This window comes from Oncorhynchus mykiss, chromosome 28, assembly GCF_057628025.1.
Source record: "Oncorhynchus mykiss isolate SJ-2025 chromosome 28, ASM5762802v1, whole genome shotgun sequence".
In the NCBI taxonomy this organism is placed as follows: Eukaryota; Metazoa; Chordata; class Actinopteri; order Salmoniformes; family Salmonidae; genus Oncorhynchus; species Oncorhynchus mykiss.
Window position 1 is genome coordinate 36,042,075 of NC_143049.1, and position 27,521 is coordinate 36,069,595.

Sequence of the window (27,521 nt, forward strand, 5' to 3'; positions counted from 1 at the left end):
GTCATAAATAGCGATAAAATGAATCACTTACCTTTGAACATCTTCATCTGGTTGCAGTCACAAGAGTCCCAGCTCCACAATAAAGGTTTGTTTTGTCAGAGAAAGTCCCTCTTTATATCCCAAAAACTCTGTTTTGTTGGCGCATTGTGTTCAGTAATACACTGGCTCAAAGGAGGTCAAAACATGCAGACAAATACATCCTAATAGTACCGGCAAAGTTTGTTGAATCTGGATCCTAACCCATTAGAAACTCAATAGGCATTCAATTGAAAACTACCCACATCAAAAAAATCCCACCTCCTGGATAACTTTTCTTCAGGTTTTTGCCTGCCATATCAGTTCTGTTATACTCAGAGACATTATTTTAACAGTTCTGGAAACTGTAGAGTGTGTTCTATCCAAATATACAATTTATATGCATATCCTAGTTTCTGGGCCTGAGTAACAGGCAGTTTACTTTGGGAACGTTTCTCATCCAGGCATCAAAAAACTGCCCCCAAGCATACATTAAACTCCCTGTTCGAAGACTGACAATCACATGATTTCATTTAGGATTTTGCAGTGACAGGTTTTTGTGAGAGACAATTTTCATCAAAAGCAGCATTGGTTTGTTCGTTTCTGTGCGAGATTAGTACTGTAAAGCCACATTGGTACTTGTGCTGATTCACTGAGTATAGGCGGCAGAGATTGCACACATAAAAACCATGACCACGACGTGAGTTGAACACACAACCTTCTGATCTGGAGTCAGACACGCTACCATTGCGCCACGAGGTCATTGGAATTTAACATCTTTGGAGAGGATGCCTAGTTCAGATTTTAATGAGTGTATAATTTGGAATGGAGGCCTGGTTCTCTGGGGAAATGAACCATCTGACAATGCCACCCCCATCAGCGCGTGCCTCTGCCCGGCAGGTTAAGTGTATGAAAATAAGCAGGTAAGTGCCCAGATAGCTCAGTCGGTAGAGCATCAGACTTTTAATCTGAGGGTCCAGGGTTCAAGTCCCTGTTTGGGCGTTGCTTTAATGTTTACCTTTTCTGGCGCAGGTGTTCTGCTAGCAACCCACCTCGACAACATCCGGTGAAATTGCAGAGCGCCAAATTCAAAATATAGAAATAGTCAATATAAACATTCACAAAAATACAAGTGTTATACATCGGTTTAAAGATTAACTTCTTGTTAATCCAGCCGCTTTGTCACATTTCAAATAGGATTTACTGCGAAAGCCTACCATGCGATTATCTGAGGACAGCGCCCCACTTACAAAAACATATTCCAACCAAGTAGACGAGTCACAAAAGTCATAAATAGCGATAAAATGAATCACTTACCTTTGAACATCTTCATCTGGTTGCAGTCACAAGAGTCCCAGCTCCACAATAAAGGTTTGTTTTGTCAGAGAAAGTCCCTCTTTATATCCCAAAAACTCTGTTTTGTTGGCGCATTGTGTTCAGTAATACACTGGCTCAAAGGAGGTCAAAACATGCAGACGAATACATCCTAATAGTACCGGCAAAGTTTGTTGAATCTGGATCCTAACCCATTAGAAACTCAATAGGCATTCAATTGAAAACTACCCACATCAAAAAAATCCCACCTCCTGGATAACTTTTCTTCAGGTTTTTGCCTGCCATATCAGTTCTGTTATACTCAGAGACATTATTTTAACAGTTCTGGAAACTGTAGAGTGTGTTCTATCCACATCTACCATTTATATGCATATCCTAGTTTCTGGGCCTGAGTAACAGGCAGTTTACTTTGGGAACGTTTCTCATCCAGGCATCAAAAAACTGCCCCCAAGCATACATTAAACTCCCTGTTCGAAGACTGACAATCACATGATTTCATTTAGGATTTTGCAGTGTGACAGGTTTTTGTGAGAGACAAATTTCATCAAAAGCAGCATTGGTTTGTTCGTTTCTGTGCGAGATTAGTACTGTAAAGCCACATTGGTACTTGTGCTGATTCACTGAGTATAGGCGGCAGAGATTGCACACATGAAAACCATGACCACGACGTGAGTTGAACACGCAACCTTCTGATCTGGAGTCAGACGCGCTACCATTGCGCCACGAGGTCATTGGAATTTAACATCTTTGGAGAGGATGCCTAGTTCAGATTTTAATGAGTGTATAATTTGGAATGGAGGCCTGGTTCTCTGGGGAAATGAACCATCTGACAATGCCACCCCCATCAGCGCGTGCCTCTGCCCGGCAGGTTAAGTGTATGAAAATAAGCAGATGCAGAGCCCAGATAGCTCAGTCGGTAGAGCATCAGACTTTTAATCTGAGGGTCCAGGGTTCAAGTCCCTGTTTGGGCGTTGCTTTAATGTTTACCTTTTCTGGCGCAGGTGTTCTGCTAGCAACCCACCTCGACAACATCCGGTGAAATTGCAGAGCGCCAAATTCAAAATATAGAAATAGTCAATATAAACATTCACAAAAATACAAGTGTTATACATCGGTTTAAAGATTAACTTCTTGTTAATCCAGCCGCTTTGTCACATTTCAAATAGGATTTACTGCGAAAGCCTACCATGCGATTATCTGAGGACAGCGCCCCACTTACAAAAACATATTCCAACCAAGTAGACGAGTCACAAAAGTCATAAATAGCGATAAAATGAATCACTTACCTTTGAACATCTTCATCTGGTTGCAGGTTTTTGTGAGAGACAATTTTCATCAAAAGCAGCATTGGTTTGTTCGTTTCTGTGCGAGATTAGTACTGTAAAGCCACATTGGTACTTGTGCTGATTCACTGAGTATAGGCGGCAGAGATTGCACACATAAAAACCATGACCACGACGTGAGTTGAACACGCAACCTTCTGATCTGGAGCCAGTTGCGCTACCATTGCGCCACGAGGTCATTGGAATTTAACATCTTTGGAGAGGATGCCTAGTTCAGATTTTAATGAGTGTATAATTTGGAATGGAGGCCTGGTTCTCTGGGGAAATGAACCATCTGACAATGCCACCCCCATCAGCGCGTGCCTCTGCCCGGCAGGTTAAGTGTATGAAAATAAGCAGATGCAGAGCCCAGATAGCTCAGTCGGTAGAGCATCAGACTTTTAATCTGAGGGTCCAGGGTTATAGTCCCTGTTTGGCCGTTGCTTTAATGTTTACCTTTTCTGGCGCAGGTGTTCTGCTAGCAACCCACCTCGACAACATCCGGTGAAATTGCAGAGCGCCAAATTCAAAATATAGAAATAGTCAATATAAACATTCACAAAAATACAAGTGTTATACATCGGTTTAAAGATTAACTTCTTGTTAATCCAGCCGCTTTGTCACATTTCAAATAGGATTTACTGCGAAAGCCTACCATGCGATTATCTGAGGACAGCGCCCCACTTACAAAAACATATTCCAACCAAGTAGACGAGTCACAAAAGTCATAAATAGCGATAAAATGAATCACTTACCTTTGAACATCTTCATCTGGTTGCAGTCACAAGAGTCCCAGCTCCACAATAAAGGTTTGTTTTGTCAGAGAAAGTCCCTCTTTATATCCCAAAAACTCTGTTTTGTTGGCGCATTGTGTTCAGTAATACACTGGCTCAAAGGAGGTCAAAACATGCAGACAAATACATCCTAATAGTACCGGCAAAGTTTGTTGAATCTGGATCCTAACCCATTAGAAACTCAATAGGCATTCAATTGAAAACTACCCACATCAAAAAAATCCCACCTCCTGGATAACTTTTCTTCAGGTTTTTGCCTGCCATATCAGTTCTGTTATACTCAGAGACATTATTTTAACAGTTCTGGAAACTGTAGAGTGTGTTCTATCCAAATATACAATTTATATGCATATCCTAGTTTCTGGGCCTGAGTAACAGGCAGTTTACTTTGGGAACGTTTCTCATCCAGGCATCAAAAAACTGCCCCCAAGCATACATTAAACTCCCTGTTCGAAGACTGACAATCACATGATTTCATTTAGGATTTTGCAGTGACAGGTTTTTGTGAGAGACAATTTTCATCAAAAGCAGCATTGGTTTGTTCGTTTCTGTGCGAGATTAGTACTGTAAAGCCACATTGGTACTTGTGCTGATTCACTGAGTATAGGCGGCAGAGATTGCACACATAAAAACCATGACCACGACGTGAGTTGAACACACAACCTTCTGATCTGGAGTCAGACACGCTACCATTGCGCCACGAGGTCATTGGAATTTAACATCTTTGGAGAGGATGCCTAGTTCAGATTTTAATGAGTGTATAATTTGGAATGGAGGCCTGGTTCTCTGGGGAAATGAACCATCTGACAATGCCACCCCCATCAGCGCGTGCCTCTGCCCGGCAGGTTAAGTGTATGAAAATAAGCAGGTAAGTGCCCAGATAGCTCAGTCGGTAGAGCATCAGACTTTTAATCTGAGGGTCCAGGGTTCAAGTCCCTGTTTGGGCGTTGCTTTAATGTTTACCTTTTCTGGCGCAGGTGTTCTGCTAGCAACCCACCTCGACAACATCCGGTGAAATTGCAGAGCGCCAAATTCAAAATATAGAAATAGTCAATATAAACATTCACAAAAATACAAGTGTTATACATCGGTTTAAAGATTAACTTCTTGTTAATCCAGCCGCTTTGTCACATTTCAAATAGGATTTACTGCGAAAGCCTACCATGCGATTATCTGAGGACAGCGCCCCACTTACAAAAACATATTCCAACCAAGTAGACGAGTCACAAAAGTCATAAATAGCGATAAAATGAATCACTTACCTTTGAACATCTTCATCTGGTTGCAGTCACAAGAGTCCCAGCTCCACAATAAAGGTTTGTTTTGTCAGAGAAAGTCCCTCTTTATATCCCAAAAACTCTGTTTTGTTGGCGCATTGTGTTCAGTAATACACTGGCTCAAAGGAGGTCAAAACATGCAGACGAATACATCCTAATAGTACCGGCAAAGTTTGTTGAATCTGGATCCTAACCCATTAGAAACTCAATAGGCATTCAATTGAAAACTACCCACATCAAAAAAATCCCACCTCCTGGATAACTTTTCTTCAGGTTTTTGCCTGCCATATCAGTTCTGTTATACTCAGAGACATTATTTTAACAGTTCTGGAAACTGTAGAGTGTGTTCTATCCAAATCTACCATTTATATGCATATCCTAGTTTCTGGGCCTGAGTAACAGGCAGTTTACTTTGGGAACGTTTCTCATCCAGGCATCAAAAAACTGCCCCCAAGCATACATTAAACTCCCTGTTCGAAGACTGACAATCACATGATTTCATTTAGGATTTTGCAGTGTGACAGGTTTTTGTGAGAGACAAATTTCATCAAAAGCAGCATTGGTTTGTTCGTTTCTGTGCGAGATTAGTACTGTAAAGCCACATTGGTACTTGTGCTGATTCACTGAGTATAGGCGGCAGAGATTGCACACATGAAAACCATGACCACGACGTGAGTTGAACACGCAACCTTCTGATCTGGAGTCAGACGCGCTACCATTGCGCCACGAGGTCATTGGAATTTAACATCTTTGGAGAGGATGCCTAGTTCAGATTTTAATGAGTGTATAATTTGGAATGGAGGCCTGGTTCTCTGGGGAAATGAACCATCTGACAATGCCACCCCCATCAGCGCGTGCCTCTGCCCGGCAGGTTAAGTGTATGAAAATAAGCAGATGCAGAGCCCAGATAGCTCAGTCGGTAGAGCATCAGACTTTTAATCTGAGGGTCCAGGGTTCAAGTCCCTGTTTGGGCGTTGCTTTAATGTTTATCTTTTCTGGCGCAGGTGTTCTGCTAGCAACCCACCTCGACAACATCCGGTGAAATTGCAGAGCGCCAAATTCAAAATATAGAAATAGTCAATATAAACATTCACAAAAATACAAGTGTTATACATCGGTTTAAAGATTAACTTCTTGTTAATCCAGCCGCTTTGTCACATTTCAAATAGGATTTACTGCGAAAGCCTACCATGCGATTATCTGAGGACAGCGCCCCACTTACAAAAACATATTCCAACCAAGTAGACGAGTCACAAAAGTCATAAATAGCGATAAAATGAATCACTTACCTTTGAACATCTTCATCTGGTTGCAGGTTTTTGTGAGAGACAATTTTCATCAAAAGCAGCATTGGTTTGTTCGTTTCTGTGCGAGATTAGTACTGTAAAGCCACATTGGTACTTGTGCTGATTCACTGAGTATAGGCGGCAGAGATTGCACACATAAAAACCATGACCACGACGTGAGTTGAACACGCAACCTTCTGATCTGGAGCCAGTTGCGCTACCATTGCGCCACGAGGTCATTGGAATTTAACATCTTTGGAGAGGATGCCTAGTTCAGATTTTAATGAGTGTATAATTTGGAATGGAGGCCTGGTTCTCTGGGGAAATGAACCATCTGACAATGCCACCCCCATCAGCGCGTGCCTCTGCCCGGCAGGTTAAGTGTATGAAAATAAGCAGATGCAGAGCCCAGATAGCTCAGTCGGTAGAGCATCAGACTTTTAATCTGAGGGTCCAGGGTTATAGTCCCTGTTTGGCCGTTGCTTTAATGTTTACCTTTTCTGGCGCAGGTGTTCTGCTAGCAACCCACCTCGACAACATCCGGTGAAATTGCAGAGCGCCAAATTCAAAATATAGAAATAGTCAATATAAACATTCACAAAAATACAAGTGTTATACATCGGTTTAAAGATTAACTTCTTGTTAATCCAGCCGCTTTGTCACATTTCAAATAGGATTTACTGCGAAAGCCTACCATGCGATTATCTGAGGACAGCGCCCCACTTACAAAAACATATTCCAACCAAGTAGACGAGTCACAAAAGTCATAAATAGCGATAAAATGAATCACTTACCTTTGAACATCTTCATCTGGTTGCAGTCACAAGAGTCCCAGCTCCACAATAAAGGTTTGTTTTGTCAGAGAAAGTCCCTCTTTATATCCCAAAAACTCTGTTTTGTTGGCGCATTGTGTTCAGTAATACACTGGCTCAAAGGAGGTCAAAACATGCAGACAAATACATCCTAATAGTACCGGCAAAGTTTGTTGAATCTGGATCCTAACCCATTAGAAACTCAATAGGCATTCAATTGAAAACTACCCACATCAAAAAAATCCCACCTCCTGGATAACTTTTCTTCAGGTTTTTGCCTGCCATATCAGTTCTGTTATACTCAGAGACATTATTTTAACAGTTCTGGAAACTGTAGAGTGTGTTCTATCCAAATATACAATTTATATGCATATCCTAGTTTCTGGGCCTGAGTAACAGGCAGTTTACTTTGGGAACGTTTCTCATCCAGGCATCAAAAAACTGCCCCCAAGCATACATTAAACTCCCTGTTCGAAGACTGACAATCACATGATTTCATTTAGGATTTTGCAGTGACAGGTTTTTGTGAGAGACAATTTTCATCAAAAGCAGCATTGGTTTGTTCGTTTCTGTGCGAGATTAGTACTGTAAAGCCACATTGGTACTTGTGCTGATTCACTGAGTATAGGCGGCAGAGATTGCACACATAAAAACCATGACCACGACGTGAGTTGAACACACAACCTTCTGATCTGGAGTCAGACACGCTACCATTGCGCCACGAGGTCATTGGAATTTAACATCTTTGGAGAGGATGCCTAGTTCAGATTTTAATGAGTGTATAATTTGGAATGGAGGCCTGGTTCTCTGGGGAAATGAACCATCTGACAATGCCACCCCCATCAGCGCGTGCCTCTGCCCGGCAGGTTAAGTGTATGAAAATAAGCAGGTAAGTGCCCAGATAGCTCAGTCGGTAGAGCATCAGACTTTTAATCTGAGGGTCCAGGGTTCAAGTCCCTGTTTGGGCGTTGCTTTAATGTTTACCTTTTCTGGCGCAGGTGTTCTGCTAGCAACCCACCTCGACAACATCCGGTGAAATTGCAGAGCGCCAAATTCAAAATATAGAAATAGTCAATATAAACATTCACAAAAATACAAGTGTTATACATCGGTTTAAAGATTAACTTCTTGTTAATCCAGCCGCTTTGTCACATTTCAAATAGGATTTACTGCGAAAGCCTACCATGCGATTATCTGAGGACAGCGCCCCACTTACAAAAACATATTCCAACCAAGTAGACGAGTCACAAAAGTCATAAATAGCGATAAAATGAATCACTTACCTTTGAACATCTTCATCTGGTTGCAGTCACAAGAGTCCCAGCTCCACAATAAAGGTTTGTTTTGTCAGAGAAAGTCCCTCTTTATATCCCAAAAACTCTGTTTTGTTGGCGCATTGTGTTCAGTAATACACTGGCTCAAAGGAGGTCAAAACATGCAGACGAATACATCCTAATAGTACCGGCAAAGTTTGTTGAATCTGGATCCTAACCCATTAGAAACTCAATAGGCATTCAATTGAAAACTACCCACATCAAAAAAATCCCACCTCCTGGATAACTTTTCTTCAGGTTTTTGCCTGCCATATCAGTTCTGTTATACTCAGAGACATTATTTTAACAGTTCTGGAAACTGTAGAGTGTGTTCTATCCAAATCTACCATTTATATGCATATCCTAGTTTCTGGGCCTGAGTAACAGGCAGTTTACTTTGGGAACGTTTCTCATCCAGGCATCAAAAAACTGCCCCCAAGCATACATTAAACTCCCTGTTCGAAGACTGACAATCACATGATTTCATTTAGGATTTTGCAGTGTGACAGGTTTTTGTGAGAGACAAATTTCATCAAAAGCAGCATTGGTTTGTTCGTTTCTGTGCGAGATTAGTACTGTAAAGCCACATTGGTACTTGTGCTGATTCACTGAGTATAGGCGGCAGAGATTGCACACATGAAAACCATGACCACGACGTGAGTTGAACACGCAACCTTCTGATCTGGAGTCAGACGCGCTACCATTGCGCCACGAGGTCATTGGAATTTAACATCTTTGGAGAGGATGCCTAGTTCAGATTTTAATGAGTGTATAATTTGGAATGGAGGCCTGGTTCTCTGGGGAAATGAACCATCTGACAATGCCACCCCCATCAGCGCGTGCCTCTGCCCGGCAGGTTAAGTGTATGAAAATAAGCAGATGCAGAGCCCAGATAGCTCAGTCGGTAGAGCATCAGACTTTTAATCTGAGGGTCCAGGGTTCAAGTCCCTGTTTGGGCGTTGCTTTAATGTTTACCTTTTCTGGCGCAGGTGTTCTGCTAGCAACCCACCTCGACAACATCCGGTGAAATTGCAGAGCGCCAAATTCAAAATATAGAAATAGTCAATATAAACATTCACAAAAATACAAGTGTTATACATCGGTTTAAAGATTAACTTCTTGTTAATCCAGCCGCTTTGTCACATTTCAAATAGGATTTACTGCGAAAGCCTACCATGCGATTATCTGAGGACAGCGCCCCACTTACAAAAACATATTCCAACCAAGTAGACGAGTCACAAAAGTCATAAATAGCGATAAAATGAATCACTTACCTTTGAACATCTTCATCTGGTTGCAGGTTTTTGTGAGAGACAATTTTCATCAAAAGCAGCATTGGTTTGTTCGTTTCTGTGCGAGATTAGTACTGTAAAGCCACATTGGTACTTGTGCTGATTCACTGAGTATAGGCGGCAGAGATTGCACACATAAAAACCATGACCACGACGTGAGTTGAACACGCAACCTTCTGATCTGGAGCCAGTTGCGCTACCATTGCGCCACGAGGTCATTGGAATTTAACATCTTTGGAGAGGATGCCTAGTTCAGATTTTAATGAGTGTATAATTTGGAATGGAGGCCTGGTTCTCTGGGGAAATGAACCATCTGACAATGCCACCCCCATCAGCGCGTGCCTCTGCCCGGCAGGTTAAGTGTATGAAAATAAGCAGATGCAGAGCCCAGATAGCTCAGTCGGTAGAGCATCAGACTTTTAATCTGAGGGTCCAGGGTTCAAGTCCCTGTTTGGGCGTTGCTTTAATGTTTACCTTTTCTGGCGCAGGTGTTCTGCTAGCAACCCACCTCGACAACATCCGGTGAAATTGCAGAGCGCCAAATTCAAAATATAGAAATAGTCAATATAAACATTCACAAAAATACAAGTGTTATACATCGGTTTAAAGATTAACTTCTTGTTAATCCAGCCGCTTTGTCACATTTCAAATAGGATTTACTGCGAAAGCCTACCATGCGATTATCTGAGGACAGCGCCCCACTTACAAAAACATATTCCAACCAAGTAGACGAGTCACAAAAGTCATAAATAGCGATAAAATGAATCACTTACCTTTGAACATCTTCATCTGGTTGCAGTCACAAGAGTCCCAGCTCCACAATAAAGGTTTGTTTTGTCAGAGAAAGTCCCTCTTTATATCCCAAAAACTCTGTTTTGTTGGCGCATTGTGTTCAGTAATACACTGGCTCAAAGGAGGTCAAAACATGCAGACGAATACATCCTAATAGTACCGGCAAAGTTTGTTGAATCTGGATCCTAACCCATTAGAAACTCAATAGGCATTCAATTGAAAACTACCCACATCAAAAAAATCCCACCTCCTGGATAACTTTTCTTCAGGTTTTTGCCTGCCATATCAGTTCTGTTATACTCAGAGACATTATTTTAACAGTTCTGGAAACTGTAGAGTGTGTTCTATCCAAATATACAATTTATATGCATATCCTAGTTTCTGGGCCTGAGTAACAGGCAGTTTACTTTGGGAACGTTTCTCATCCAGGCATCAAAAAACTGCCCCCAAGCATACATTAAACTCCCTGTTCGAAGACTGACAATCACATGATTTCATTTAGGATTTTGCAGTGTGACAGGTTTTTGTGAGAGACAATTTTCATCAAAAGCAGCATTGGTTTGTTCGTTTCTGTGCGAGATTAGTACTGTAAAGCCACATTGGTACTTGTGCTGATTCACTGAGTATAGGCGGCAGAGATTGCACACATAAAAACCATGACCACGACGTGAGTTGAACACGCAACCTTCTGATCTGGAGTCAGACGCGCTACCATTGCGCCACGAGGTCATTGGAATTTAACATCTTTGGAGAGGATGCCTAGTTCAGATTTTAATGAGTGTATAATTTGGAATGGAGGCCTGGTTCTCTGGGGAAATGAACCATCTGACAATGCCACCCCCATCAGCGCGTGCCTCTGCCCGGCAGGTTAAGTGTATGAAAATAAGCAGATGCAGAGCCCAGATAGCTCAGTCGGTAGAGCATCAGACTTTTAATCTGAGGGTCCAGGGTTCAAGTCCCTGTTTGGGCGTTGCTTTAATGTTTACCTTTTCTGGCGCAGGTGTTCTGCTAGCAACCCACCTCGACAACATCCGGTGAAATTGCAGAGCGCCAAATTCAAAATATAGAAATAGTCAATATAAACATTCACAAAAATACAAGTGTTATACATCGGTTTAAAGATTAACTTCTTGTTAATCCAGCCGCTTTGTCACATTTCAAATAGGATTTACTGCGAAAGCCTACCATGCGATTATCTGAGGACAGCGCCCCACTTACAAAAACATATTCCAACCAAGTAGACGAGTCACAAAAGTCATAAATAGCGATAAAATGAATCACTTACCTTTGAACATCTTCATCTGGTTGCAGTCACAAGAGTCCCAGCTCCACAATAAAGGTTTGTTTTGTCAGAGAAAGTCCCTCTTTATATCCCAAAAACTCTGTTTTGTTGGCGCATTGTGTTCAGTAATACACTGGCTCAAAGGAGGTCAAAACATGCAGACGAATACATCCTAATAGTACCGGCAAAGTTTGTTGAATCTGGATCCTAACCCATTAGAAACTCAATAGGCATTCAATTGAAAACTACCCACATCAAAAAAATCCCACCTCCTGGATAACTTTTCTTCAGGTTTTTGCCTGCCATATCAGTTCTGTTATACTCAGAGACATTATTTTAACAGTTCTGGAAACTGTAGAGTGTGTTCTATCCAAATATACCATTTATATGCATATCCTAGTTTCTGGGCCTGAGTAACAGGCAGTTTACTTTGGGAACGTTTCTCATCCAGGCATCAAAAAACTGCCCCCAAGCATACATTATACTCCCTGTTCGAAGACTGACAATCACATGATTTCATTTAGGATTTTGCAGTGTGACAGGTTTTTGTGAGAGACAATTTTCATCAAAAGCAGCATTGGTTTGTTCGTTTCTGTGCGAGATTAGTACTGTAAAGCCACATTGGTACTTGTGCTGATTCACTGAGTAAAGGCGGCAGAGATTGCACACATAAAAACCATGACCACGACGTGAGTTGAACACGCAACCTTCTGATCTGGAGTCAGACGCGCTACCATTGCGCCACGAGGTCATTGACATTTAACATCTTTGGAGAGAATGCCTAGTTCAGATTTTAATGAGTGTATAATTTGGAATGGAGGCCTGGTTCTCTGGGGAAATGAACCATCTGACAATGCCACCCCCATCAGCACGTGCCTCTGCCGGCAGGTTAAGTGTCTGAAAATAAGCAGATGCAGAGCCCAGATAGCTCAGTCGGTAGAGCATCAGACTTTTAATCTGAGGGTCCAGGGTTCAAGTCCCTGTTTGGGCGTTGCTTTAATGTTTACCTTTTCTGGCGCAGGTGTTCTGCTAGCAACCCACCTCGACAACATCCGGTGAAATTGCAGAGCGCCAAATTCAAAATATAGAAATAGTCAATATAAACATTCACAAAAATACAAGTGCTATACATCGGCTTAAAGATGAACTTCTTGTTAATCCAGCCGCTTTGTCACATTTCAAATAGGATTTACTGCGAAAGCCTACCATGCGATTATCTGAGGACAGCGCCCCACTTACAAAAACATATTCCAACCAAGTAGACGAGTCACAAAAGTCATAAATAGCGATAAAATGAATCACTTACCTTTGAACATCTTCATCTGGTTGCAGTCACAAGAGTCCCAGCTCCACAATAAAGGTTTGTTTTGTCAGAGAAAGTCCCTCTTTATATCCCAAAAACTCTGTTTTGTTGGCGCATTGTGTTCAGTAATACACTGGCTCAAAGGAGGTCAAAACATGCAGACGAATACATCCTAATAGTACCGGCAAAGTTTGTTGAATCTGGATCCTAACCCATTAGAAACTCAATAGGCATTCAATTGAAAACTACCCACATCAAAAAAATCCCACCTCCTGGATAACTTTTCTTCAGGTTTTTGCCTGCCATATAAGTTATGTTATACTCAGAGACATTATTTTAACAGTTCTGGAAACTGTAGAGTGTGTTCTATCCAAATATACCATTTATATGCATATCCTAGTTTCTGGGCCTGAGTAACAGGCAGTTTACTTTGGGAACGTTTCTCATCCAGGCATCAAAAAACTGCCCCCAAGCATACATTATACTCCCTGTTCGAAGACTGACAATCACATGATTTCATTTAGGATTTTGCAGTGTGACAGGTTTTTGTGAGAGACAATTTTCATCAAAAGCAGCATTGGTTTGTTCGTTTCTGTGCGAGATTAGTACTGTAAAGCCACATTGGTACTTGTGCTGATTCACTGAGTAAAGGCGGCAGAGATTGCACACATAAAAACCATGACCACGACGTGAGTTGAACACGCAACCTTCTGATCTGGAGTCAGACGCGCTACCATTGCGCCACGAGGTCATTGACATTTAACATCTTTGGAGAGAATGCCTAGTTCAGATTTTAATGAGTGTATAATTTGGAATGGAGGCCTGGTTCTCTGGGGAAATGAACCATCTGACAATGCCACCCCCATCAGCACGTGCCTCTGCCGGCAGGTTAAGTGTCTGAAAATAAGCAGATCCAGAGCTCAGATAGCTCAGTCGGTAGAGCATCAGACTTTTAATCTGAGGGTCCAGGGTTCAAGTCCCTGTTTGGGCGTTGCTTTAATGTTTACCTTTTCTGGCGCAGGTGTTCTGCTAGCAACCCACCTCGACAACATCCGGTGAAATTGCAGAGCGCCAAATTCAAAATATAGAAATAGTCAATATAAACATTCACAAAAATACAAGTGCTATACATCGGCTTAAAGATGAACTTCTTGTTAATCCAGCCGCTTTGTCACATTTCAAATAGGATTTACTGCGAAAGCCTACCATGCGATTATCTGAGGACAGCGCCCCACTTACAAAAACATATTCCAACCAAGTAGACGAGTCACAAAAGTCATAAATAGCGATAAAATGAATCACTTACCTTTGAACATCTTCATCTGGTTGCAGTCACAAGAGTCCCAGCTCCACAATAAAGGTTTGTTTTGTCAGAGAAAGTCCCTCTTTATATCCCAAAAACTCTGTTTTGTTGGCGCATTGTGTTCAGTAATACACTGGCTCAAAGGAGGTCAAAACATGCAGACGAATACATCCTAATAGTACCGGCAAAGTTTGTTGAATCTGGATCCTAACCCATTAGAAACTCAATAGGCATTCAATTGAAAACTACCCACATCAAAAAAATCCCACCTCCTGGATAACTTTTCTTCAGGTTTTTGCCTGCCATATAAGTTATGTTATACTCAGAGACATTATTTTAACAGTTCTGGAAACTGTAGAGTGTGTTCTATCCAAATCTACCATTTATATGCATATCCTAGTTTCTGGGCCTGAGTAACAGGCAGTTTACTTTGGGAACGTTTCTCATCCAGGCATCAAAAAACTGCCCCCAAGCATACATTATACTCCCTGTTCGAAGACTGACAATCACATGATTTCATTTAGGATTTTGCAGTGTGACAGGTTTTTGTGAGAGACAATTTTCATCAAAAGCAGCATTGGTTTGTTCGTTTCTGTGCGAGATTAGTACTGTAAAGCCACATTGGTACTTGTGCTGATTCACTGAGTAAAGGCGGCAGAGATTGCACACATAAAAACCATGACCACGTCGTGAGTTGAACACGCAACCTTCTGATCTGGAGTCAGACGCGCTACCATTGCGCCACGAGGTCATTGACATTTAACATCTTTGGAGAGAATGCCTAGTTCAGATTTTAATGAGTGTATAATTTGGAATGGAGGCCTGGTTCTCTGGGGAAATGAACCATCTGACAATGCCACCCCCATCAGCACGTGCCTCTGCCGGCAGGTTAAGTGTCTGAAAATAAGCAGATCCAGAGCCCAGATAGCTCAGTCGGTAGAGCATCAGACTTTTAATCTGAGGGTCCAGGGTTCAAGTCCCTGTTTGGGCGTTGCTTTAATGTTTACCTTTTCTGGCGCAGGTGTTCTGCTAGCAACCCACCTCGACAACATCCGGTGAAATTGCAGAGCGCCAAATTCAAAATATAGAAATAGTCAATATAAACATTCACAAAAATACAAGTGCATCGGCTTAAAGATGAACTTCTTGTTAATCCAGCCGCTTTGTCACATTTCAAATAGGATTTACTGCGAAAGCCTACCATGCGATTATCTGAGGACAGCGCCCCACTTACAAAAACATATTCCAACCAAGTAGACGAGTCACAAAACTCATAAATAGCGATAAAATGAATCACTTACCTTTGAACATCTTCATCTGGTTGCAGTCACAAGAGTCCCAGCTCCACAATAAAGGTTTGTTTTGTTCGAGAAAGTCCCTCTTTATTTCCCAAAAACTCTGTTTTGTTGGCACATTGTGTTCAGTAATACACTGGCTCAAAGGAGGTCAAAACATGCAGACGAATACATCCTAATAGTACCGGCAAAGTTTGTTGAAACATGTCAAACGATGTTCATAATTAATCCTCACGTTGTCAATTGTCTAAATAATACATTTTCAACCGGACAATTGCGTATTCAATAGAAATGAAAAACAACGAAGGGCGCGCACTCTGTCACGCGCGCAAACCAGTACTGCATGCTTCCTCAGTCCACTGACAGCAAGGTCTCATTCTTCTTCATTTTTCAGAAAACAAGTCTAAACCAATGTCTAAAGACTGTTGACATCTAGTGGTAGCCATAGGAACTGCAATCTGGATCCTAACCCATTAGAAACTCAATAGGCATTCAATTGAAAACTACCCACATCAAAAAAATCCCACCTCCTGGATAACTTTTCTTCAGGTTTTTGCCTGCCATATCAGTTCTGTTATACTCAGAGACATTATTTTAACAGTTTTGGAAACTGTAGAGTGTGTTCTATCCAAATCTACCATTTATATGCATATCCTAGTTTCTGGGCCTGAGTAACAGGCAGTTTACTTTGGGAACGTTTCTCATCCAGGCATCAAAAAACTGCCCCCAAGCATACATTAAACTCCCTGTTCGAAGACTGACAATCACATGATTTCATTTAAGATTTTGCAGTGTGCCAGGTTTTTGTGAGAGACAATTTTCATCAAAAGCAGCATTGGTTTGTTTGTTTCTGTGCGAGATTAGTACTGTAAAGCCACATTGGTACTTGTGCTGATTCACTGAGTAAAGGCGGCAGAGATTGCACACATAAAAACCATGACCACGACGTGAGTTGAACACGCAACCTTCTGATCTGGAGTCAGACGCGCTACCATTGCGCCACGAGGTCATTGACATTTAACATCTTTGGAGAGGATGCCTAGTTCAGATTTTAATGAGTGTATAATTTGGAATGGAGGCCTGGTTCTCTGGGGAAATGAACCATCTGACAATGCCACCCCCATCAGCACGTGCCTCTGCCCGGCAGGTTAAGTGTCTGAAAATAAGCAGATGCAGAGCCCAGATAGCTCAGTCGGTAGAGCATCAGACTTTTAATCTGAGGGTCCAGGGTTCAAGTCCCTGTTTGGGCGTTGCTTTAATGTTTACCTTTTCTGGCGCAGGTGTTCTGCTAGCAACCCACCTCGACAACATCCGGTGAAATTGCAGAGCGCCAAATTCAAAATATAGAAATAGTCAATATAAACATTCACAAAAATACAAGTGCATCGGCTTAAAGATGAACTTCTTGTTAATCCAGCCGCTTTGTCACATTTCAAATAGGATTTACTGCGAAAGCCTACCATGCGATTATCTGAGGACAGCGCCCCACTTACAAAAACATATTCCAACCAAGTAGACGAGTCACAAAACTCATAAATAGCGATAAAATTAATCACTTACCTTTGAACATCTTCATCTGGTTGCAGTCACAAGAGTCCCAGCTCCACAATAAAGGTTTGTTTTGTTCGAGAAAGTCCCTCTTTATATCCCAAAAACTCTGTTTTGTTGGCGCATTGTGTTCAGTAATACACTGGCTCAAAGGAGGTCAAAACATGCAGACGAATACATCCTAATAGTACCGGCAAAGTTTGTTGAAACATGTCAAACGATGTTCATAATTAATCCTCACGTTGTCAATTGTCTAAATAATACATTTTCAACCGGACAATTGCGTATTCAATAGAAATGAAAAACAACGAAGGGCGCGCACTCTGTCACGCGCGCAAACCAGTACTGCATGCTTCCTCAGTCCACTGACAGCAAGGTCTCATTCTTCTTCATTTTTCAGAAAACAAGTCTAAACCAATGTCTAAAGACTGTTGACATCTAGTGGTAGCCATAGGAACTGCAATCTGGATCCTAACCCATTAGAAACTCAATAGGCATTCAATTGAAAACTACCCACATCAAAAAAATCCCACCTCCTGGATAACTTTTCTTCAGGTTTTTGCCTGCCATATCAGTTCTGTTAAACTCAGAGACATTATTTTAACAGTTTTGGAAACTGTAGAGTGTGTTCTATCCAAATCTACCATTTATATGCATATCCTAGTTTCTGGGCCTGAGTAACAGGCAGTTTACTTTGGGAACGTTTCTCATCCAGGCATCAAAAAACTGCCCCCAAGCATACATTAAACTCCCTGTTCGAAGACTGACAATCACATGATTTCATTTAAGATTTTGCAGTGTGCCAGGTTTTTGTGAGAGACAATTTTCATCAAAAGCAGCATTGGTTTGTTCGTTTCTGTGCGAGATTAGTACTGTAAAGCCACATTGGTACTTGTGCTGATTCACTGAGTAAAGGCGGCAGAGATTGCACACATAAAAGCCATGACCACGACGTGAGTTGAACACGCAACCTTCTGATCTGGAGTCAGACGCGCTACCATTGCGCCACGAGGTCATTGACATTTAACATCTTTGGAGAGGATGCCTAGTTCAGATTTTAATGAGTGTATAATTTGGAATGGAGGCCTGGTTCTCTGGGGAAATGAACCATCTGACAATGCCACCCCCATCAGCACGTGCCTCTGCCCGGCAGGTTAAGTGTCTGAAAATAAGCAGATGCAGAGCCCAGATAGCTCAGTCGGTAGAGCATCAGACTTTTAATCTGAGGGTCCAGGGTTCAAGTCCCTGTTTGGGCGTTGCTTTAATGTTTACCTTTTCTGGCGCAGGTGTTCTGCTAGCAACCCACCTCGACAACATCCGGTGAAATTGCAGAGCGCCAAATTCAAAATATAGAAATAGTCAATATAAACATTCACAAAAATACAAGTGCTATACATCGGCTTAAAGATTAACTTCTTGTTAATCCAGCCGCTTTGTCACATTTCAAATAGGATTTACTGCGAAAGCCTACCATGCGATTATCTGAGGACAGCGCCCCACTTACAAAAACATATTCCAACCAAGTAGACGAGTCACAAAAGTCATAAATAGCGATAAAATGAATCACTTACCTTTGAACATCTTCATCTGTTTGCAGTCACAAGAGTCCCAGCTCCACAATAAAGGTTTGTTTTGTTCGAGAAAGTCCCTCTTTATATCCCAAAAACTCTGTTTTGTTGGCGCATTGTGTTCAGTAATACACTGGCTCAAAGGAGGTCAAAACATGCAGACGAATACATCCTAATAGTACCGGCAAAGTTTGTTGAAACATGTCAAACGATGTTCATAATTAATCCTCACGTTGTCAATTGTCTAAATAATACATTTTCAACCGGACAATTGCGTATTCAATAGAAATGAAAAACAACGAAGGGCGCGCACTCTGTCACGCGCGCAAACCAGTACTGCATGCTTCCTCAGTCCACTGACAGCAAGGTCTCATTCTTCTTCATTTTTCAGAAAACAAGTCTAAACCAATGTCTAAAGACTGTTGACATCTAGTGGTAGCCATAGGAACTGCAATCTGGATCCTAACCCATTAGAAACTCAATAGGCATTCAATTGAAAACTACCCACATCAAAAAAATCCCACCTCCTGGATAACTTTTCTTCAGGTTTTTGCCTGCCATATCAGTTCTGTTAAACTCAGAGACATTATTTTAACAGTTTTGGAAACTGTAGAGTGTGTTCTATCCAAATCTACCATTTATATGCATATCCTAGTTTCTGGGCCTGAGTAACAGGCAGTTTACTTTGGGAACGTTTCTCATCCAGGCATCAAAAAACTGCCCCCAAGCATACATTAAACTCCCTGTTCGAAGACTGACAATCACATGATTTCATTTAAGATTTTGCAGTGTGCCAGGTTTTTGTGAGAGACAATTTTCATCAAAAGCAGCATTGGTTTGTTCGTTTCTGTGCGAGATTAGTACTGTAAAGCCACATTGGTACTTGTGCTGATTCACTGAGTAAAGGCGGCAGAGATTGCACACATAAAAACCATGACCACGACGTGAGTTGAACACGCAACCTTCTGATCTGGAGTCAGACGCGCTACCATTGCGCCACGAGGTCATTGACATTTAACATCTTTGGAGAGGATGCCTAGTTCAGATTTTAATGAGTGTATAATTTGGAATGGAGGCCTGGTTCTCTGGGGAAATGAACCATCTGACAATGCCACCCCCATCAGCACGTGCCTCTGCCCGGCAGGTTAAGTGTCTGAAAATAAGCAGATGCAGAGCCCAGATAGCTCAGTCGGTAGAGCATCAGACTTTTAATCTGAGGGTCCAGGGTTCAAGTCCCTGTTTGGGCGTTGCTTTAATGTTTACCTTTTCTGGCGCAGGTGTTCTGCTAGCAACCCACCTCGACAACATCCGGTGAAATTGCAGAGCGCCAAATTCAAAATATAGAAATAGTCAATATAAACATTCACAAAAATACAAGTGCTATACATCGGCTTAAAGATTAACTTCTTGTTAATCCAGCCGCTTTGTCACATTTCAAATAGGATTTACTGCGAAAGCCTACCATGCGATTATCTGAGGACAGCGCCCCACTTACAAAAACATATTCCAACCAAGTAGACGAGTCACAAAAGTCATAAATAGCGATAAAATGAATCACTTACCTTTGAACATCTTCATCTGGTTGCAGTCACAAGAGTCCCAGCTCCACAATAAAGGTTTGTTTTGTTCGAGAAAGTCCCTCTTTATATCCCAAAAACTCTGTTTTGTTGGCGCATTGTGTTCAGTAATACACTGGCTCAAAGGAGGTCAAAACATGCAGACGAATACATCCTAATAGTACCGGCAAAGTTTGTTGAAACATGTCAAACGATGTTCATAATTAATCCTCACGTTGTCAATTGTCTAAATAATACATTTTCAACCGGACAATTGCGTATTCAATAGAAATGAAAAACAACGAAGGGCGCGCACTCTGTCACGCGCGCAAACCAGTACTGCATGCTTCCTCAGTCCACTGACAGCAAGGTCTCATTCTTCTTCATTTTTCAGAAAACAAGTCTAAACCAATGTCTAAAGACTGTTGACATCTAGTGGTAGCCATAGGAACTGCAATCTGGATCCTAACCCATTAGAAACTCAATAGGCATTCAATTGAAAACTACCCACATCAAAAAAATCCCACCTCCTGGATAACTTTTCTTCAGGTTTTTGCCTGCCATATCAGTTCTGTTAAACTCAGAGACATTATTTTAACAGTTTTGGAAACTGTAGAGTGTGTTCTATCCAAATCTACCATTTATATGCATATCCTAGTTTCTGGGCCTGAGTAACAGGCAGTTTACTTTGGGAACGTTTCTCATCCAGGCATCAAAAAACTGCCCCCAAGCATACATTAAACTCCCTGTTCGAAGACTGACAATCACATGATTTCATTTAAGATTTTGCAGTGTGCCAGGTTTTTGTGAGAGACAATTTTCATCAAAAGCAGCATTGGTTTGTTCGTTTCTGTGCGAGATTAGTACTGTAAAGCCACATTGGTACTTGTGCTGATTCACTGAGTAAAGGCGGCAGAGATTGCACACATAAAAACCATGACCACGACGTGAGTTGAACACGCAACCTTCTGATCTGGAGTCAGACGCGCTACCATTGCGCCACGAGGTCATTGACATTTAACATCTTTGGAGAGGATGCCTAGTTCAGATTTTAATGAGTGTATAATTTGGAATGGAGGCCTGGTTCTCTGGGGAAATGAACCATCTGACAATGCCACCCCCATCAGCACGTGCCTCTGCCCGGCAGGTTAAGTGTCTGAAAATAAGCAGATGCAGAGCCCAGATAGCTCAGTCGGTAGAGCATCAGACTTTTAATCTGAGGGTCCAGGGTTCAAGTCCCTGTTTGGGCGTTGCTTTAATGTTTACCTTTTCTGGCGCAGGTGTTCTGCTAGCAACCCACCTCGACAACATCCGGTGAAATTGCAGAGCGCCAAATTCAAAATATAGAAATAGTCAATATAAACATTCACAAAAATACAAGTGCTATACATCGGCTTAAAGATTAACTTCTTGTTAATCCAGCCGCTTTGTCACATTTCAAATAGGATTTACTGCGAAAGCCTACCATGCGATTATCTGAGGACAGCGCCCCACTTACAAAAACATATTCCAACCAAGTAGACGAGTCACAAAAGTCATAAATAGCGATAAAATGAATCACTTACCTTTGAACATCTTCATCTGGTTGCAGTCACAAGAGTCCCAGCTCCACAATAAAGGTTTGTTTTGTTCGAGAAAGTCCCTCTTTATATCCCAAAAACTCTGTTTTGTTGGCGCATTGTGTTCAGTAATACACTGGCTCAAAGGAGGTCAAAACATGCAGACGAATACATCCTAATAGTACCGGCAAAGTTTGTTGAAACATGTCAAACGATGTTCATAATTAATCCTCACGTTGTCAATTGTCTAAATAATACATTTTCAACCGGACAATTGCGTATTCAATAGAAATGAAAAACAACGAAGGGCGCGCACTCTGTCACGCGCGCAAACCAGTACTGCATGCTTCCTCAGTCCACTGACAGCAAGGTCTCATTCTTCTTCATTTTTCAGAAAACAAGTCTAAACCAATGTCTAAAGACTGTTGACATCTAGTGGTAGCCATAGGAACTGCAATCTGGATCCTAACCCATTAGAAACTCAATAGGCATTCAATTGAAAACTACCCACATCAAAAAAATCCCACCTCCTGGATAACTTTTCTTCAGGTTTTTGCCTGCCATATCAGTTCTGTTAAACTCAGAGACATTATTTTAACAGTTTTGGAAACTGTAGAGTGTGTTCTATCCAAATCTACCATTTATATGCATATCCTAGTTTCTGGGCCTGAGTAACAGGCAGTTTACTTTGGGAACGTTTCTCATCCAGGCATCAAAAAACTGCCCCCAAGCATACATTAAACTCCCTGTTCGAAGACTGACAATCACATGATTTCATTTAAGATTTTGCAGTGTGCCAGGTTTTTGTGAGAGACAATTTTCATCAAAAGCAGCATTGGTTTGTTCGTTTCTGTGCGAGATTAGTACTGTAAAGCCACATTGGTACTTGTGCTGATTCACTGAGTAAAGGCGGCAGAGATTGCACACATAAAAACCATGACCACGACGTGAGTTGAACACGCAACCTTCTGATCTGGAGTCAGACGCGCTACCATTGCGCCACGAGGTCATTGACATTTAACATCTTTGGAGAGGATGCCTAGTTCAGATTTTAATGAGTGTATAATTTGGAATGGAGGCCTGGTTCTCTGGGGAAATGAACCATCTGACAATGCCACCCCCATCAGCACGTGCCTCTGCCCGGCAGGTTAAGTGTCTGAAAATAAGCAGATGCAGAGCCCAGATAGCTCAGTCGGTAGAGCATCAGACTTTTAATCTGAGGGTCCAGGGTTCAAGTCCCTGTTTGGGCGTTGCTTTAATGTTTACCTTTTCTGGCGCAGGTGTTCTGCTAGCAACCCACCTCGACAACATCCGGTGAAATTGCAGAGCGCCAAATTCAAAATATAGAAATAGTCAATATAAACATTCACAAAAATACAAGTGCTATACATCGGCTTAAAGATTAACTTCTTGTTAATCCAGCCGCTTTGTCACATTTCAAATAGGATTTACTGCGAAAGCCTACCATGCGATTATCTGAGGACAGCGCCCCACTTACAAAAACATATTCCAACCAAGTAGACGAGTCACAAAAGTCATAAATAGCGATAAAATGAATCACTTACCTTTGAACATCTTCATCTGGTTGCAGTCACAAGAGTCCCAGCTCCACAATAAAGGTTTGTTTTGTTCGAGAAAGTCCCTCTTTATATCCCAAAAACTCTGTTTTGTTGGCGCATTGTGTTCAGTAATACACTGGCTCAAAGGAGGTCAAAACATGCAGACGAATACATCCTAATAGTACCGGCAAAGTTTGTTGAAACATGTCAAACGATGTTCATAATTAATCCTCACGTTGTCAATTGTCTAAATAATACATTTTCAACCGGACAATTGCGTATTCAATAGAAATGAAAAACAACGAAGGGCGCGCACTCTGTCACGCGCGCAAACCAGTACTGCATGCTTCCTCAGTCCACTGACAGCAAGGTCTCATTCTTCTTCATTTTTCAGAAAACAAGTCTAAACCAATGTCTAAAGACTGTTGACATCTAGTGGTAGCCATAGGAACTGCAATCTGGATCCTAACCCATTAGAAACTCAATAGGCATTCAATTGAAAACTACCCACATCAAAAAAATCCCACCTCCTGGATAACTTTTCTTCAGGTTTTTGCCTGCCATATCAGTTCTGTTAAACTCAGAGACATTATTTTAACAGTTTTGGAAACTGTAGAGTGTGTTCTATCCAAATCTACCATTTATATGCATATCCTAGTTTCTGGGCCTGAGTAACAGGCAGTTTACTTTGGGAACGTTTCTCATCCAGGCATCAAAAAACTGCCCCCAAGCATACATTAAACTCCCTGTTCGAAGACTGACAATCACATGATTTCATTTAAGATTTTGCAGTGTGCCAGGTTTTTGTGAGAGACAATTTTCATCAAAAGCAGCATTGGTTTGTTCGTTTCTGTGCGAGATTAGTACTGTAAAGCCACATTGGTACTTGTGCTGATTCACTGAGTAAAGGCGGCAGAGATTGCACACATAAAAACCATGACCACGACGTGAGTTGAACACGCAACCTTCTGATCTGGAGTCAGACGCGCTACCATTGCGCCACGAGGTCATTGACATTTAACATCTTTGGAGAGGATGCCTAGTTCAGATTTTAATGAGTGTATAATTTGGAATGGAGGCCTGGTTCTCTGGGGAAATGAACCATCTGACAATGCCACCCCCATCAGCACGTGCCTCTGCCCGGCAGGTTAAGTGTCTGAAAATAAGCAGATGCAGAGCCCAGATAGCTCAGTCGGTAGAGCATCAGACTTTTAATCTGAGGGTCCAGGGTTCAAGTCCCTGTTTGGGCGTTGCTTTAATGTTTACCTTTTCTGGCGCAGGTGTTCTGCTAGCAACCCACCTCGACAACATCCGGTGAAATTGCAGAGCGCCAAATTCAAAATATAGAAATAGTCAATATAAACATTCACAAAAATACAAGTGCTATACATCGGCTTAAAGATTAACTTCTTGTTAATCCAGCCGCTTTGTCACATTTCAAATAGGATTTACTGCGAAAGCCTACCATGCGATTATCTGAGGACAGCGCCCCACTTACAAAAACATATTCCAACCAAGTAGACGAGTCACAAAAGTCATAAATAGCGATAAAATGAATCACTTACCTTTGAACATCTTCATCTGGTTGCAGTCACAAGAGTCCCAGCTCCACAATAAAGGTTTGTTTTGTTCGAGAAAGTCCCTCTTTATATCCCAAAAACTCTGTTTTGTTGGCGCATTGTGTTCAGTAATACACTGGCTCAAAGGAGGTCAAAACATGCAGACGAATACATCCTAATAGTACCGGCAAAGTTTGTTGAAACATGTCAAACGATGTTCATAATTAATCCTCACGTTGTCAATTGTCTAAATAATACATTTTCAACCGGACAATTGCGTATTCAATAGAAATGAAAAACAACGAAGGGCGCGCACTCTGTCACGCGCGCAAACCAGTACTGCATGCTTCCTCAGTCCACTGACAGCAAGGTCTCATTCTTCTTCATTTTTCAGAAAACAAGTCTAAACCAATGTCTAAAGACTGTTGACATCTAGTGGTAGCCATAGGAACTGCAATCTGGATCCTAACCCATTAGAAACTCAATAGGCATTCAATTGAAAACTACCCACATCAAAAAAATCCCACCTCCTGGATAACTTTTCTTCAGGTTTTTGCCTGCCATATCAGTTCTGTTAAACTCAGAGACATTATTTTAACAGTTTTGGAAACTGTAGAGTGTGTTCTATCCAAATCTACCATTTATATGCATATCCTAGTTTCTGGGCCTGAGTAACAGGCAGTTTACTTTGGGAACGTTTCTCATCCAGGCATCAAAAAACTGCCCCCAAGCATACATTAAACTCCCTGTTCGAAGACTGACAATCACATGATTTCATTTAAGATTTTGCAGTGTGCCAGGTTTTTGTGAGAGACAATTTTCATCAAAAGCAGCATTGGTTTGTTCGTTTCTGTGCGAGATTAGTACTGTAAAGCCACATTGGTACTTGTGCTGATTCACTGAGTAAAGGCGGCAGAGATTGCACACATAAAAACCATGACCACGACGTGAGTTGAACACGCAACCTTCTGATCTGGAGTCAGACGCGCTACCATTGCGCCACGAGGTCATTGACATTTAACATCTTTGGAGAGGATGCCTAGTTCAGATTTTAATGAGTGTATAATTTGGAATGGAGGCCTGGTTCTCTGGGGAAATGAACCATCTGACAATGCCACCCCCATCAGCACGTGCCTCTGCCCGGCAGGTTAAGTGTCTGAAAATAAGCAGATGCAGAGCCCAGATAGCTCAGTCGGTAGAGCATCAGACTTTTAATCTGAGGGTCCAGGGTTCAAGTCCCTGTTTGGGCGTTGCTTTAATGTTTACCTTTTCTGGCGCAGGTGTTCTGCTAGCAACCCACCTCGACAACATCCGGTGAAATTGCAGAGCGCCAAATTCAAAATATAGAAATAGTCAATATAAACATTCACAAAAATACAAGTGCTATACATCGGCTTAAAGATTAACTTCTTGTTAATCCAGCCGCTTTGTCACATTTCAAATAGGATTTACTGCGAAAGCCTACCATGCGATTATCTGAGGACAGCGCCCCACTTACAAAAACATATTCCAACCAAGTAGACGAGTCACAAAAGTCATAAATAGCGATAAAATGAATCACTTACCTTTGAACATCTTCATCTGGTTGCAGTCACAAGAGTCCCAGCTCCACAATAAAGGTTTGTTTTGTTCGAGAAAGTCCCTCTTTATATCCCAAAAACTCTGTTTTGTTGGCGCATTGTGTTCAGTAATACACTGGCTCAAAGGAGGTCAAAACATGCAGACGAATACATCCTAATAGTACCGGCAAAGTTTGTTGAAACATGTCAAACGATGTTCATAATTAATCCTCACGTTGTCAATTGTCTAAATAATACATTTTCAACCGGACAATTGCGTATTCAATAGAAATGAAAAACAACGAAGGGCGCGCACTCTGTCACGCGCGCAAACCAGTACTGCATGCTTCCTCAGTCCACTGACAGCAAGGTCTCATTCTTCTTCATTTTTCAGAAAACAAGTCTAAACCAATGTCTAAAGACTGTTGACATCTAGTGGTAGCCATAGGAACTGCAATCTGGATCCTAACCCATTAGAAACTCAATAGGCATTCAATTGAAAACTACCCACATCAAAAAAATCCCACCTCCTGGATAACTTTTCTTCAGGTTTTTGCCTGCCATATCAGTTCTGTTAAACTCAGAGACATTATTTTAACAGTTTTGGAAACTGTAGAGTGTGTTCTATCCAAATCTACCATTTATATGCATATCCTAGTTTCTGGGCCTGAGTAACAGGCAGTTTACTTTGGGAACGTTTCTCATCCAGGCATCAAAAAACTGCCCCCAAGCATACATTAAACTCCCTGTTCGAAGACTGACAATCACATGATTTCATTTAAGATTTTGCAGTGTGCCAGGTTTTTGTGAGAGACAATTTTCATCAAAAGCAGCATTGGTTTGTTCGTTTCTGTGCGAGATTAGTACTGTAAAGCCACATTGGTACTTGTGCTGATTCACTGAGTAAAGGCGGCAGAGATTGCACACATAAAAACCATGACCACGACGTGAGTTGAACACGCAACCTTCTGATCTGGAGTCAGACGCGCTACCATTGCGCCACGAGGTCATTGACATTTAACATCTTTGGAGAGGATGCCTAGTTCAGATTTTAATGAGTGTATAATTTGGAATGGAGGCCTGGTTCTCTGGGGAAATGAACCATCTGACAATGCCACCCCCATCAGCACGTGCCTCTGCCCGGCAGGTTAAGTGTCTGAAAATAAGCAGATGCAGAGCCCAGATAGCTCAG

At 41.7% G+C, this 27,521-nt stretch overlaps 18 non-coding genes across 18 annotated transcripts; all 18 read right to left on the bottom strand.

Moving 5' to 3' along the window:
- Nucleotides 1–705: 705 nt before the first annotated feature.
- Nucleotides 706–777, bottom strand: trnaw-cca (transfer RNA tryptophan (anticodon CCA)). Its single transcript has one exon. It is a non-coding gene; the product is annotated as a tRNA-Trp (tRNA).
- Nucleotides 778–2,008: 1,231 nt separating this feature from the next.
- On the bottom strand, nucleotides 2,009–2,080 carry trnaw-cca (transfer RNA tryptophan (anticodon CCA)). The gene has a single exon. It is a non-coding gene; the product is annotated as a tRNA-Trp (tRNA).
- A 2,021-nt stretch (nucleotides 2,081–4,101) lies between these two features.
- Nucleotides 4,102–4,173, bottom strand: trnaw-cca (transfer RNA tryptophan (anticodon CCA)). The gene has a single exon. It is a non-coding gene; the product is annotated as a tRNA-Trp (tRNA).
- Nucleotides 4,174–5,404: 1,231 nt separating this feature from the next.
- On the bottom strand, nucleotides 5,405–5,476 carry trnaw-cca (transfer RNA tryptophan (anticodon CCA)). The gene has a single exon. It is a non-coding gene; the product is annotated as a tRNA-Trp (tRNA).
- Nucleotides 5,477–7,497: 2,021 nt separating this feature from the next.
- Nucleotides 7,498–7,569, bottom strand: trnaw-cca (transfer RNA tryptophan (anticodon CCA)). The gene has a single exon. It is a non-coding gene; the product is annotated as a tRNA-Trp (tRNA).
- A 1,231-nt stretch (nucleotides 7,570–8,800) lies between these two features.
- On the bottom strand, nucleotides 8,801–8,872 carry trnaw-cca (transfer RNA tryptophan (anticodon CCA)). Its single transcript has one exon. It is a non-coding gene; the product is annotated as a tRNA-Trp (tRNA).
- A 2,023-nt stretch (nucleotides 8,873–10,895) lies between these two features.
- trnaw-cca (transfer RNA tryptophan (anticodon CCA)) lies at nucleotides 10,896–10,967 on the bottom strand. Its single transcript has one exon. It is a non-coding gene; the product is annotated as a tRNA-Trp (tRNA).
- Nucleotides 10,968–12,199: 1,232 nt separating this feature from the next.
- trnaw-cca (transfer RNA tryptophan (anticodon CCA)) lies at nucleotides 12,200–12,271 on the bottom strand. The gene has a single exon. It is a non-coding gene; the product is annotated as a tRNA-Trp (tRNA).
- Nucleotides 12,272–13,502: 1,231 nt separating this feature from the next.
- Nucleotides 13,503–13,574, bottom strand: trnaw-cca (transfer RNA tryptophan (anticodon CCA)). The gene has a single exon. It is a non-coding gene; the product is annotated as a tRNA-Trp (tRNA).
- A 1,231-nt stretch (nucleotides 13,575–14,805) lies between these two features.
- trnaw-cca (transfer RNA tryptophan (anticodon CCA)) lies at nucleotides 14,806–14,877 on the bottom strand. The gene has a single exon. It is a non-coding gene; the product is annotated as a tRNA-Trp (tRNA).
- A 1,481-nt stretch (nucleotides 14,878–16,358) lies between these two features.
- On the bottom strand, nucleotides 16,359–16,430 carry trnaw-cca (transfer RNA tryptophan (anticodon CCA)). Its single transcript has one exon. It is a non-coding gene; the product is annotated as a tRNA-Trp (tRNA).
- A 1,482-nt stretch (nucleotides 16,431–17,912) lies between these two features.
- Nucleotides 17,913–17,984, bottom strand: trnaw-cca (transfer RNA tryptophan (anticodon CCA)). The gene has a single exon. It is a non-coding gene; the product is annotated as a tRNA-Trp (tRNA).
- A 1,487-nt stretch (nucleotides 17,985–19,471) lies between these two features.
- On the bottom strand, nucleotides 19,472–19,543 carry trnaw-cca (transfer RNA tryptophan (anticodon CCA)). Its single transcript has one exon. It is a non-coding gene; the product is annotated as a tRNA-Trp (tRNA).
- A 1,487-nt stretch (nucleotides 19,544–21,030) lies between these two features.
- trnaw-cca (transfer RNA tryptophan (anticodon CCA)) lies at nucleotides 21,031–21,102 on the bottom strand. Its single transcript has one exon. It is a non-coding gene; the product is annotated as a tRNA-Trp (tRNA).
- Nucleotides 21,103–22,589: 1,487 nt separating this feature from the next.
- On the bottom strand, nucleotides 22,590–22,661 carry trnaw-cca (transfer RNA tryptophan (anticodon CCA)). Its single transcript has one exon. It is a non-coding gene; the product is annotated as a tRNA-Trp (tRNA).
- Nucleotides 22,662–24,148: 1,487 nt separating this feature from the next.
- trnaw-cca (transfer RNA tryptophan (anticodon CCA)) lies at nucleotides 24,149–24,220 on the bottom strand. The gene has a single exon. It is a non-coding gene; the product is annotated as a tRNA-Trp (tRNA).
- A 1,487-nt stretch (nucleotides 24,221–25,707) lies between these two features.
- On the bottom strand, nucleotides 25,708–25,779 carry trnaw-cca (transfer RNA tryptophan (anticodon CCA)). Its single transcript has one exon. It is a non-coding gene; the product is annotated as a tRNA-Trp (tRNA).
- A 1,487-nt stretch (nucleotides 25,780–27,266) lies between these two features.
- trnaw-cca (transfer RNA tryptophan (anticodon CCA)) lies at nucleotides 27,267–27,338 on the bottom strand. The gene has a single exon. It is a non-coding gene; the product is annotated as a tRNA-Trp (tRNA).
- Nucleotides 27,339–27,521: the final 183 nt, after the last annotated feature.